This window comes from Podarcis pityusensis, assembly GCF_964106645.2.
Source record: "Podarcis pityusensis genome assembly, chromosome: 4".
NCBI lineage: Eukaryota > Metazoa > Chordata > Lepidosauria > Squamata > Lacertidae > Podarcis > Podarcis pityusensis.
Window position 1 is genome coordinate 42,412,254 of NC_138027.1, and position 13,902 is coordinate 42,426,155.

General features: G+C 39.5%; 1 protein-coding gene across 1 annotated transcript in view; it reads left to right on the plus strand.

Moving 5' to 3' along the window:
- POU1F1 (POU class 1 homeobox 1) overlaps positions 1-13,902 on the plus strand; it is a gene marked incomplete at its 5' end in the record, with an annotated part of 62,925 nt that overhangs the window by 38,537 nt on the left and 10,486 nt on the right. The window lies entirely within an intron of this gene.

Consider the following 13,902-nt stretch of genomic DNA (forward strand, 5'->3'; position numbering starts at 1 on the left):
ATACATTTAAAAACGTTTTGCATGGAAAAATAAGTATAAGATTTTCAAAGCTATGCAAGAAGATTAAGCTTCTGCTGATCATGCCGTCTTATCTCCTCTTTGGCTTGGGAAATTTAAGCCCTCCAAGTGTCCATTAGAAAAGCAGCTAATGTAGAATGATAACATATTTAAGGCATTGGTTGAGTGAAATTCCAAAAAGTTTGGATTGGTTATTACTTTTACCATTATTATTTATTAAATGCATATACCACCCTTCATCTGAAGATCACCGGGCAGTTTACAACATAAAAACACAAATTAAACCACAAAATATATTTTTATTAAAAAGAATGGCAAACTGCCACATTCAGAACCTTACTTGGATGTGTCTGGAGTCTTGGAAGCTTGACTACCTTACATTCTCCTACAGATGGACCTTGAGCTTGTTTGAAGGTTCTAGCAGGGGAGCACAGCTATCGTATATCCTTGACCGAAGCAGAATGGTACACTCTTTCTATCTGGGATAGTCATCCTCTTCCACCGAGCTCGCAACTTCAGGAGGGATGCACATGGAGCGGTGAGGGAGGAAGAGGACACCTGCCTATCCAGCCACATCAGCCAAATCAACCCCGGCGAGCAGTGGGGTGACAGATGTCACAGCCAGATCACCCTCATATTTTTAAAATAAAATAAATAATAAAATAAAATAAAATAAGAAGCCATAGATTGTTTAATGAGCCAAAGGCCTGGTTGAAAGGCCTGGTGGGATTAAAAACACAATTCCTCATAATACTTCACAAAGAGTTTACTGTTTCAATTGATCCATGTTTTGAAACCTTTTAATTTCTTTTCCATATGATGTGTACAGGTGTACAGGTAAGACACAGCTATCCAGTGCAGGCAAGTAATGCAATGGGTGTACAGAGCTAAATGATGCAACAAGGATAATCCAATATCTATAAGAAGAAAATAACAATAGTAAGAAACATTTCCCCCTCCACTAGAATTTTCCTGGAGTCTTCCTGTATTCTTGGATTCTCCTAAATCTTTTCTCCTCTTGACTTTGTCCTTTGGTCTTCAGTAGATCTTTGGACCTGACATCTGGCTTTCTTCTCAACCCTACCTTCTGGTTTGTCCTTTGTTGCATACCTGCATACCTACTAACATAAGAGACTGCCTTTCATTGATTCAGACTACTGGTTCATCTATCTTAGTGCTGCCTGTATTGGCTGGCACTGGAGTCTCAGATTTTTCCCATCCCTATCTGGAGGTGCCAGAGATTGGACCTTGGAGATTCAGCAAGGAAAGCATGTGCTCAGCCACCAAGACTTATTCTTGCTCCTGACTACTGGCTTATCTCTCAGCTTCTGGCTCACCTCACACAGCAGCCCGCGGCCCACTGGACAACCACACTCTGCGACAGCTTAACTGAAAGTCAGAGTGGGCTAAAAAAATTCATGGTTTGCCTGGGTTGAGTGAGGCATGTAAATGGACTCAGAAAAAGGATAGCAGCAATTTGTTTTTCTTTAGTGAGCTTCTTTTTTGTATTCATCTCTGGGTTCAATTTGCAAAAAGACTGATAGCAAAAAAAAAGTAATTTCCAACTCTTTGAAGTGCAATAGTTTGTTGACACAGTTAATTTGCAGCTCAGTGAAGCTATATTGGCTTTGTCTAATAACTGCAAAGAGGATAGAGAAGTATCTCAAATTTCCATTGAGAAGAGTTCTTCTCCAAAGACTTTGCTTTGGTTTAGAAGACTTAGCTGTTACAATTTAGCCCTTAATTTATTCCATATTTAAAGTTTATTTCTTAACCAAACTTCCTTTAAAATGTGTGTGTGTGTGTGTGTGTGTTTACTGTGGGGAAAGGACATCAAAACTTCACATGACAAAAAAACCTATAGTGTAAGTAGGATGTGTTAATTTTATCTGTATCAATAGTGTGCTTTTCTGGTAGTCATCCAGAACACAAAGAATTGAATTACTGTGCATTTCAACTCATTTCAGACCTAGAAAAACACATTTTTGATGTCCTTACTCCACAATAAACACACACACACACGCATACATCCATCAATACATGAAGTTGCATTGGAACACATAGAAAACCTGTATTTGTGGATGTGTGGATTCTAATTAAACTTGGCACTGAGAAAAGATAGAATTTGGGCTGACTATTCTGGCAGACATTTAAAAAAAATTCTTATCATAGAATTGTAGAGTTGGAAGAGACCCTAAGGATCATCTAGTCCAACCCCCCTATAATGCAGGAATATACAGCTGTCCTATATGGGGATTGAACCTACAATCTTAGTTTTAGCAGCAACTGAACTTATCCCAATACCTAACAAATATTCAGTGTTTTTAACTGTTTATACCTGAGGTCCCTTCCATATGCACAAAGCAAGCCTTAATTTGGGGGTGGGAGTGCATGCAGTTCTGTGCTGCCAAGGAAGCCCTGTGGGCAGCATTCAGGCTTTCCCAGTGGAAAGAGCTGGCCGGTATGGCCATTTTAAATTCTCAAGTCTCTATGCACAGCAGGCTTTGCCTTGCAGTGGGCAGCAGTTTGGTCCTTTAGCCATTAGGAATTGCTTTCCTGCGAGGAACTATGAACAGGCGTACAGGCTTGAGATACCTTTGCATGCTGTGATGAAGTTCTACATACTAAGCAGTGCAAAGTCTTCCACTCCTAGTCTGTGTGTGTAACAGTTCAGAGAACAGCACGAAGGAGTGAACTTGTTCTGCTCATTCTTTCTTCAACCTGACCTAGCCTGTAAAGGAGATAAAGTCCTTTTTGCTTGACATCTGTTTCCAAAACAATGTTTCAAAGACCTGTCAAAAGCACATGCTGTGTTGTACTAATCTGAAAGATGCTGTGCTTGGTCAAGAAGTAGGGCAAGGATAAGTGACTCAAAATTTGTGCTGGTAGGTGGGGGAGATACCCTATCACAATGACACAAGCTGGGGAAAGAATGACACAGCAGTGAATGACCAAATGTTGTGATGTTCTGATTGCTTTCTCTTCATTTTCCTTGCAGGACTAGGTCATCTGTTCCCTGCAATGGTCTCTGCGCTTCAGGTGTTCATTCCTGAAGGCCTTTTGGGGTCAGTGTACTGAGGACAGCGGACTTGTGGAGAGGGGCAAGTGGAAGTTCGTTTCTTTTGATGTAGAAATTCATATCCTGACTTTCAAACACTATAACTTGTGGATATCTAGTGAAGCTGAATCTAGTGGATATCTAGCGAAAATTCAGGACACATAAAAAGGGGGGGGGGGAGGAACTTTTCATCACAGCTCCCACAAAAGGCAGTGATAGCCACCAACTTTGATGACTTTCAAAGATATTAGACTAATTGACAGAGAAGGCTACTACTACTACTACTGCTGCTCTGCGTCCATGTAATGCTTTTGAATACCAGTTGCTGGAAACTACATGAGAGGAGAGTGTTCTTGTGCTCAGATCCCGCAGGAATCTGGTTGGCCACTGAGAAAACAGGATACTGGACTAGATGGGCCATTGGCCTGATCCAGCAGGCTCACCTTATGTTCTTAAATCTGTTCTCAGGACAGAGGAAAATGTCAGGCAACCATTAAAGTATGAAGCGTAGTCTCAGGTGTGGTGACATGTAGTAACAGCATATCAATTGCATTGATGTTGATTGCCAGACCATTGGCTCTGGCTCTAGTGCTGGTCCACCCGTCCACAGCCCAAGTTGGGTGAGATACTTCGGTGACCAAATATGGTACTGATCCCTAGCACATTATGGGAAATAAATTCCCAGTGTACCACATCACATAATTCGAAAAGCACTGCCATAGACCAAGCACTCTCCTCCTTCATAACCGCCATGTGTCGCCTTGTGTTTAGAGACATGCCTCTCTTGTTAAACTTTTGTGTTTTTTGATGAAAGCATCTTCAAATCTATCTACAATGTAAAATTTGAACTGAACTTGAAAGTCTAGTTTGATATGTCCTTCTGGATGGCCAGTAGGACTTGCAAAAAGAAATCACGTCTTTCTCTGTGGAGAGGAATCCAGATCTTGAAAGTCAAAGGCAGCATAAATTGCTTGGTGAAACAAAATTGTGGCTGTGAAACTGGCAGAAATGTAGTGCGCTCACATATGTCTATCTATCCATAATCTTACTTTCCTTATTTGGTTTCTTTCTGCAGTGTACAATTCATTTTTATGTCTATCTGTGAAGTGCAAAAGAACCCAAAATGTCATAAAATATATCAGGCTCACAAGGAATGCTGCCAACCACTTCTGTAAACCACAGGCAGATCTCATCAGAGCCATTTTTATTGCAGTTTTATTGGTCAACAACTGGAAGAAAAAATAATTGAGAGATAAATTAGATTTCCTTTTGTCTTTTATCTTCTCATATCATGAAGGCTCATTATTCAAGATTTTCTACAGAGTGTGTGCAAGAGTGATATGTATATAATACATTTCATTATAGCTCAGAATAGTAACTCACTGATTTACCTCTTAACACTTTTAAAATAAATTGCTTTTGTTTTGTTTTTCAGAATTTGACTTTCTTGCCAAGCCATTCTTACTGAGGCTGGCACCAGTCTGTCTCAGAAGACAATGGAAGGGTGTGACTTCAGGGGTGAAGGCAAACCATTTGAGAAATACAGCGCCTGCTGTGGCTGTAGAAACCAATATGGGAGAGACATGTTTTGTTGCAGCTGGGGCAGATGGCAGCATCTGATTGTGCTGATGCAGGTATACCATAGCATTTCTTCTTTATGAACTCCTGCAGTCATTCCTCCTCTGGTCAGTGCTATGGATACATGACCTGACTGCCTGTCTCCAGGCACTGTGGTCGTCTGCAAGGGATTCCCTCATGGTGGGGTTGATGTTGCCAACCTTCATGTCACGTTTGAAGACATCTTTGTAACGCAGAGCTCCCCGTAGAGCACATTTTGGACATCCTATCATCTTCCATTCTGTGGACTTGGCCAAGCCTGCATAGACATCGCTGAGACAGGACAGTGAACATGCTGAGAACTTGAGTTTGGGAGAGCACATCTTTGTTTGAGGCTCTGTCCTGCCACGTGATGCCCAAAATTGTCCTGATGCATTGCATGTGGAAGGCATTGAGGCATTGCTCATGGTGACTGAAGCTTGCCCGTGACTCATTTCCGTAAAGCAGCATGCTCAACGCATAAGGCTGATAGACCTTCATTGGTTGTTAGCACCATATTCTCCCATGTCCTGCTGGAGTCTTAAGCCATTGCCAACACACTTGACTAGTTCAGCGTCGATGGAGAGGTTGCTATTCAGCTACTTGGAAATCTAGTGTACAACCTTTTAAATAATGAAATTAAGATGTCCAAATTATTTTCCTGTAGGCTCCTGTGCCTTTAACAGGTGGGCAGAAATTCAACAGGTGTGACTTTACATGTCACTCTTTCCCCTGTCACTGCAGTTTGTTGTTAGAATTTTAGCTTGTTAGGCTAAAGGTAGAGAACCAGTATCGGGGGGAAATTGTGAATTCAAATAAATTTTATTATCTGGGCTGGAGGGGAATAGAATTTAATGTTTCTAAAATCAAAGGTTCGATATAAGGAGAGTGTTTGATGTTTATGTCAGCATATGCTTCACTTAATGAAGACAATGGGGATTAAAAGTGTTTGGCTAGACTGAGATTCTAAGAAACGTGAAGAACATAAACCCTTCAGCAACATTATCTAACAAACCTTTTTTTCCAAGTTATCTAAACAATTAAGAGCATTTCCCACCCTCAAAGTGAAAATAGGTGGTGAACATGTCTCTTACAGTGCCATTTTATGCATAGCTGCTTGGAAGTAAATCCTACTGAGCTCAATGAGATTTACTCTGAAGTAAGTGTGTATAGGATTGCAGCCTTAAAGACAATCATTTGGGAATGATTATTTAAAGCTGAACAAATCTCTGACAGGTGGACACTCTACTAAGTAATATCAAACAGTTCTCCTTTCTAATATGAAATATTCATTTTATAAATTTATTTATTCTCTATATAAAGTTTGCTAACCACTCCAAAGACATGAAATGCATGGAGCTGTACACTTGGGACCAGAATGTGCAGTGCCCCATGTACAAAGGGTGTGCTGTTGTCAATCATTTTGGGAAGAAAGGGAAAATGGTGATGTTTAGTGGATGTGAAAAGGAGACCGTTGATTGCCGGATTAAGAACCAGATTAAGTGCTGGCTTTGGAGATCTCTTCCATTCAGGTACTGTTTTTGTCATGGGTATAAGGAGCATCACTGAAAGCATACATTTCTTAGTAAGATATCTTCATGGTATTTCTAGCAAATGCAAGGCTCACTGGTCTTAACTAACTTATAAAACATTCACCAGTAATTTATTAGAGTCACACAGTAGGGACTTAATTCATAAAATAGAAGTGTTTTGCTTGATTGAATGGTCTGTCTGAGGGTTGTATAACACAACAAAAATAGCTTTTGATAACAACATGAGGCTGGTCATATTTTTTTTAAAAAAGATAGCAGTGTTCTTGGAAATCCATTTCATATCTAGTTTCTGGAGAACTGGTCATAATGCAAGGATGTATACATGGGCATGTCTTAGCTTCTTCAGAGAGATGTAAGATTTTTTAAAGGCTTGGAATTGTGTGTGTGTGTGAAGGATGTACTCCAATGCGGGCAGGGGATGTCAAATATTTGCCAGATTCATTATTCCCACTCCAAGACATTTTAGACAAATCTGAAGGACCATGCACCCATTTTTATTTTTATTTTAAGAGTCCAATTCATTGTCACTGAACTCGGTTACTGCCAAATATGAAGTGTTGTGACTAATCCAACGAACAACAGCAATGTTTTGGAATTGGAACAGGAAGTTTTCAACTCCCAAAATCCTAGCATTGTGGGTCTTTCCTGTTATTCTCTGTGGATGAATTATAAATGTTCATAGTTCTGTCCTTCCTTTCTTACATGCAAGATGGTGTGCAGACAAAGGGATCCAGGGAGTCCTGTACGAATGCAGGTCACTTCTGTTTGCAGAAGACCCATTCTCCAAGTTCAACAAATTCTCTTCTGTTGCAGACTATCCCACACTGTTGTGTCAGCCGCCTGACACGCAGGAATGGCTTTCTTTGGGGACAGCAAAATAGGCAGCAAAATGGGAGAGGATGCAGGGAATTTGCATTTCAAAAACTGAGTTCCACTCAAGCTTCTTTAAATTTAGTTCAGTATATGTAGAATATCCACATATACCTGTGTAGATACTTTCAGGCATCCTTAGCTACATCAAAGCGCTGATAGATATGGAGTCTGACAAAACATTATAATTTTGAATTAGCAATTATGTGAGTGAATCTAATATCTGATTTCCAGGGGAGCTATGAAAATGAATGATTTAATGCACTTTGTGATCGTTTGTTGAAAAACATGTTGAGAAGCATGCACTTTTGTGAAAACTCTGTAGTAATTAGGATTATGTGACATTACGCAGTCGGTTTGCTTCTTTTTTGAAAGCAGGAATAGTCTCAAAGCTCATCGCGTCCAATAGCTTGCCACTTTTTACAGCCGTGTCACAGCAGGGAGTTCTAGATCTCATTAGGAAGATAAATGGAAGGTAATGTATCTCCCAGTTTGGTTTCCTGCTGAGAATAAACTTTATTCAGTAACAGCCACAGTGATAAATTTTGAAGAATTATAACCGGAGATCTTGGAACAAGCTTGGTTTTCTTCCTCGTCAATTTGTGTTCCTTCCCTCTCACCTTCTCTATTTCTTGGTTTACTACCGCATAACCTAATGAACTCAGAAAATATATTTTATTATACAAATTGGGGGAAGGTCCTCAAAAGTCATCCAATTCCTGAAGATAATGCATTTTTCACTCTGCTTGTATTCTCTTTTTTAATAATAATTTTATTGAGTTTTACATTTTTATCATAGTAACAACATATCAAATAACAAAAAAATACAATTTCCAAATTTTCCCCTCCCCCTCCCCTGACTTCCCTCAACAACTTCTTCTGGTTTTTTACATATTAGCTTTTCTTGCTTGCTTTATTGTATCTTAATCTTAGCTTCTTTGTATTAAATATGGTTATACTCTTATCATTTTAACATCATCTTTATAATTTCTGTATTTGTTTTGTTAATTGTGTTTACTCAACCCTGCTAGTGAGTCCATTTCTTTACATTGTCTCTGTAGATACAACACAAATGGTTTCCAGTCTTTTTTAAAGTCTTTATTGTCTTGTATTCTCAGTTCTATCAATCCCATGATGTGTGTGCGTGTCTTTTAGGTAAGGTTTTGTTTTAATATATTTCTGTACAAATCCTAGTGCAATGGAGTGTCTTCCCAGTTATTTATTTATTTATTCATTTAATCCCAGCTGTCCTCTGAGGAACTCAAGCTGACACACCTAACTCTTCTCTTCACAACCATCCTGTGAGGTAGGTTAGGCTAAGAAAGTGTGACGGGCCCAAGGTCACCCTGTGAGTTTCATGACTGAAGGCACTTCAACTCTGGTCCCACAAGTCCTAGTCCAACACTGTACCACACTAGTGTATTATTATATGTTTAAAATATTTTAAGACTGGCTTCTAAGGCATAGCTCTCGCAAGTTGGCTTACAAGACAATCTTCAAAATACATTAAATCCAAAAGGCCAGACCAATTTTATAAACACGTTCATAAAGCAATTTAAAACATCCCAAAGATCTCCGAAACTCAGCAGGATTAAGGCCATTCTTACACTCTCTTTTCAAAGTTAAATGGAATCAAGAAAACATCTTCTAAATCTGATCCCGCAACACATTCAGCTGCATTTTTAGAATCCCTTAAAGTAACACATTTTAAGGATCGCAGTGCAAATCAATTCTCTGTCAATCTGAAGCCATTGCTCTTCAACCTGTGGAATCACAGCAGAGGTCACCTTTTTATTTTGTGTTATTCTGAAAGCAAAAAGTCTCCAAGAGTTGTATGATGTGTTTCATATGAATGAGTACTTCTAGTCAACCAATGGCAGACTGTAGAAGATGACTTCAACAGATGGTCCCTGCGTAGCAAGCAAAACATTTTTCTACAAACTTCCTTTGTTCCACAAAAGGTTTAACATTTCAGGAAACCTACTGTCTTTTGTTTCTGGTCACACTAGAGAGAATCACTTAAAGAAATACATTAAATTAGGTCCTATGTGGCATGTAGCATAGATTGTTGGTCTTAGGTCTACTAAGATTGGCTTAGTCTTTGGCAGCTGGGAGGTGGGTGGGTGGCCAGGATGAGATGGTGTCCTTACATACAGTACCGCAGGATCCAGCACTCACTGAAATACTGTGTACTTGAAGCAGAATACAGCACAAAAATAATTCTTTTTTTTTAAACAAAATAGAATGGCCTTCACTTGAAGAATTATTGATCATAAAGTTGCAGCTGTCTTCCTTTATTTTTATTTTTAGAAATGAATTGCATTACTCTTATAGAATTGTGGAGTGGGGAGCTGAAAACAGCCTCCATTGCTGGATCAAAAGCATAACTTTCTCTTTTTTAAAAAGTGTTTGAATGACCTTCAGGAGAAGCTGGTTTGTGGCTTGAATATGCTGATGAAATCACTTTGCTTGCAAGTTGTTTTGCTTTGTAATGAAACTCTAAACGACTAGCCATGCTGAACAGATGATGTTTTCTCCCTTGTACCCTAATATTCATTATTACAATCTGGAACCAAAGTTCATGTATGAATATAGATGAAAAATAGGATTTAAAGGATGCTCATGTGATAATCTCCATTTGATTTTCTTTCCAAAGCCATCACGACCTTTTCTTTATACTGCTGTTGGAAAGAGAAAGCAGTATCTCACTATTCACTGTTATACGTTTGTGTGTGTGCGAACACATCTGGAAGCACTTTGAACCTTCACTCATTATGGTCAATTTTCCTTTAAATAAATAAATAAAAGATGGGCTCGTTTTCCAAACTTTATTTAAACTGGATAATTTTTCATGATTTTCTCCTGTTTGAGTTCCTAGAATCATAGAGATGGAACTGACCTCAAAGGGCTTCTTGTCAGTGCAGGAAGCCCACTGCAGCATCCCTAATGCCCAGCCACTTTTTCACCTAACATCTTCTGAGGCAATCTGTTCCAGTCCATCATACCACCTATATCATTAGGAAGCTCTTCCTCGTTTTTAGTCTAAATCATTTTTCTTGTATTTTGGACATACTGGACCTACCCTCAGAATGACAGGATATAAATTTGATCCATATTTTATGTGACAGCCCTTCAAATGTTTTAAAATGCCTTTCATGTTGCTTGTTACTCAACTTCTTCACCCTTTCCTCATAGGAAATTTTGAAAGAGTGCTGTTGACACCACCTCTAGTTTCTGTTGTTTGCTTTTCCATGTCTCTGGGTAAGAGCCAGATCCAATAGAATTAAAATGGATCTGCTTTAGTTCTATGATTTTAGGTGGGGTCCCCTCCACCCCTCAAATCAAATGAAAGTTTACATTGGTAGACTGCACAGTAAAATTAGTACATGGATCTTCATGAATTTTCCTTAGAATGACAACAAAATCACCAACAAATCAGAGAACATAACTATGGGCCAAGTGATGACCTGTGATATTCTGGTGGTTTTCCCTCCTACCTTTTCAGTTCCCCTACTTTCTGTCAGAGCTTTACAAGGAAATGGAATTGAAACGGAGTGCGAGAGAGCGTGGCTTTTCTAATTTCCTCCTTTGGCTTTATGTCCCACCTTCACCCACTAGGGCACACTGAGGGTGAGGCAGCTCAGGGTTTGTGGGTACCATAGGAAGTCAAACACTCCATGATAACCAAAGGCACTATGTCGGTGACCTCAGGTTTAAGACCAGCATCTTGACCTGTCAACAAGACAAAGCAAGCATTTATTAAATTTCCAACCAATACGAAAGGAGTTTCATTTCAAGTGAACCAAAGCACCCCCTTTTTCATAATCAGCAACATTGCCACCAAGCAATGTTATGGCAGACACTAGATCTAAGCATGCTATTAGCATTCTAAGGAGTATGTAATATCAAATAAGTTTGGAAGTGGGGGGCGATGGTTCACACAAATTCAAATACGAAAAACACTGTTAGAGTCTTTTATATTTTACTGATTAAAAACATTTTGTGCTCAAAAACTTTTGGTTTTTTGGGGTTTGCACTGTGTCCAAACACACAGAATTTGGGGGAACTAATATCTTTCCCTCACGGATACACCCCTCATTTTAGCTGTGCATTGAGAACCGTGGGAGCACCCTATACCAAATCACATAAGCAATCTGTGATACACAGGCAGAGGTTGTTTTTCAGCGATCTAGTGTGAGGACAGGTGCCCCAGGAAAACAAATTATCTTAATTTTTTATCCTTTATCAAGTAGGCCCATTTCCCCCATCGGTTGGGCTTTAAGACTATTGTCAGCCATAATGCAATTATGCCTGGTCTTAGTCCAAACCCAATGAACCAGAGCTTGGCAACAGGAGCTAATGCGCCTTCTATATATTTTAAAAAGTGATCGGTGCATGGGAAAGTGTCTTCCGCTGAAATCTCTTAATCCTTTCTCTTTATCAGGTGTCTTTGCTACACTGTATGTGTCCATCTATGATACAGACTGTCAAAGGAATCGTTCCATTTGTCCAGTCATGCAAACTGTTAATTATGGTTTTCTTAATAGGTATAAAAAACTAGGGAGTCTTAACGCATGCTTTATATTTTGCAAGGATTCAGGTGGTTCATTGTGATAACTGATTTGCTATTGCTTTGCCCAGGACTGTATATTGTCTCCCTGCTTATGTAACTTATATGCAAAAATCATCATGTGAAAGGCTGGACTAGATGAATCCCAAGCCGGAATTAAGATTGCCAGAAGAAATATCAACAACCTCAGATGACACAAATTTTATGGCAGAAAGTGAGGAGGAATTAAAGAACCTCTTAATCAGGGTGAAAGAAGATAATGCAAAATATGGTCTGAAGCTCAACATCAAAAAAACGAAGATCATGGCCACTGGGCCCATCACCTCCTGGCAAATAGAAGGGGGAAGAAATGGAGGCAGTGAGAGATTTTACTTTCTTGGGCTCCATGATCACTGCAGATGGTGACAGCAGTCACGAAATTAAAAGATGGACGCCTGCTCCTTGGGAGAAAAGTAATGACAAACCTAGACAGTATCTTAAAAAGCAGAGACATCACCTTGCCGACAAAGGTCTGTATAGTTAAAGCTATGGTTTTCCCAGTAGTGATGTATGGAAATGAGAGCTGGACCATAAAGAAGGCCGATCGCCAAAGAATTGATGCTTTTGAATTATGGTGCTGGAGGAGACTCTTGAGAGTCCCATGGACTGCAAGAAGATCAAACCTATCCATTCTGAAGGAAATCAGCCCTGAGTGCTCACTGGAAGGACAGATCCTGAAGCTGAGGCTCCAATACTTTGGCCACCTCATGAGAAGAGAAGACTCCCTGTAAAAGACCCTGTTGTTGGGAAAGACTAAGGGCACAAGGAGAAGGGGACGACAGAGGACGAGATGGTTGGGCAGTGTTCTTGAAGCTACCAACATGAGTTTGACCACACTGCAGGAGGCAGTGGAAGATAGGAGTGCCTGGCGTGCTCTGCTCCATGGGGTCACGAAGAGTCGGACACGACTAAACGACTAAACAACAACAACAACAACAACCAACAGAATCTTCTGGGCCCAGAACACGATTTGCATTCAATCTTCTCCTCAGTGGGGTGTGATCCTTGCCCACATGACAGCTGCCTTGAGTTATCCCCTTCGGAGCTCTGGGCTCCCACAATAGTAATAATTTCCCTCCCTTCCACTCATATGCCCCATTTGCAACCCTAGCTTTGTCTATTTCATATAACCAGACAGATGCAATTCTTTCATATTAACGTTAATTTTTATCCATGGAACATGCTAGGAAATGAATATTATGAGTAATTCCATTCAGTTTTACTGGGAAATTTCTTACATTGTAGAAGGAAACATTTTTATACAGGCCCCATAAGATTCAGTTCAAATAAATTTCAGTATGCTCTCATTACTAACTCAGCTCATTAAATTCAATTGTGACTGCCTTGCTCTAGATCAGAGAAGAGAAAACCTTCCCTGTGCAGAATGTCTGGTGCAATCCTACATTTGCAACATGGCAGTAGTCATGTGGAATGCATATAATTCTCTTGGAAAAAAATGGGAGGGACCCATCAAATGTGGAACCAGAACTGTATAATTGCAGTGACAATATCTGTGAGTTATCAGTCAATATGAATGACACTTTTAAAGTGTTGCTTTGAATTCAATACAGGATGTAGCAGAAATGGTTAGCTCAAAAACTCAAGTAACATGCGAGGTTTTCTGCTTGTGGAAAAGCCCTATCTTCTCTCAAACAAAGTTCTTCCAATTGGTGGCAATGACTATTCTTGTGCCTTATGCTTCTACAGGTAGTATCATGTCTTCCAAAAGCCTGGACAGCAGACTGTACCCACTTTGGGCTTATATTTTAGATGGAAACTTATTCATGTTTGTCCTGCTACAATTAGTACTTTTGATCAACCATGCATCTCAGCATCCGTTGCTGACTGGTGGATACATAACACTGCTTTTTTAGGATGATACATATGCCTTAAATGTATTAATGACTTCAAAGTAGGGTGAATGTTTATCTGATCTTGTATCTTACATTTGGTCTTATCAGAAGCTATGTTTATTACAATGCCTTTTGAATGTGAGTCTCTGAAACTTTTTTAAAACAGCAACATTTAAAAGCAAAAGGTTGTAAAATGCAACTTTAAATATCTATGTTTGTTCCAGAGAACTGTTGATCTTATTATTCCCATAGGACCTTAAAACAACACATCTTTCATGTATTGTCCAAGTCTGACTAGTCTCAATAAACACTTAGTACTTCCTGTTCCCAGAGTAGTACATTTGA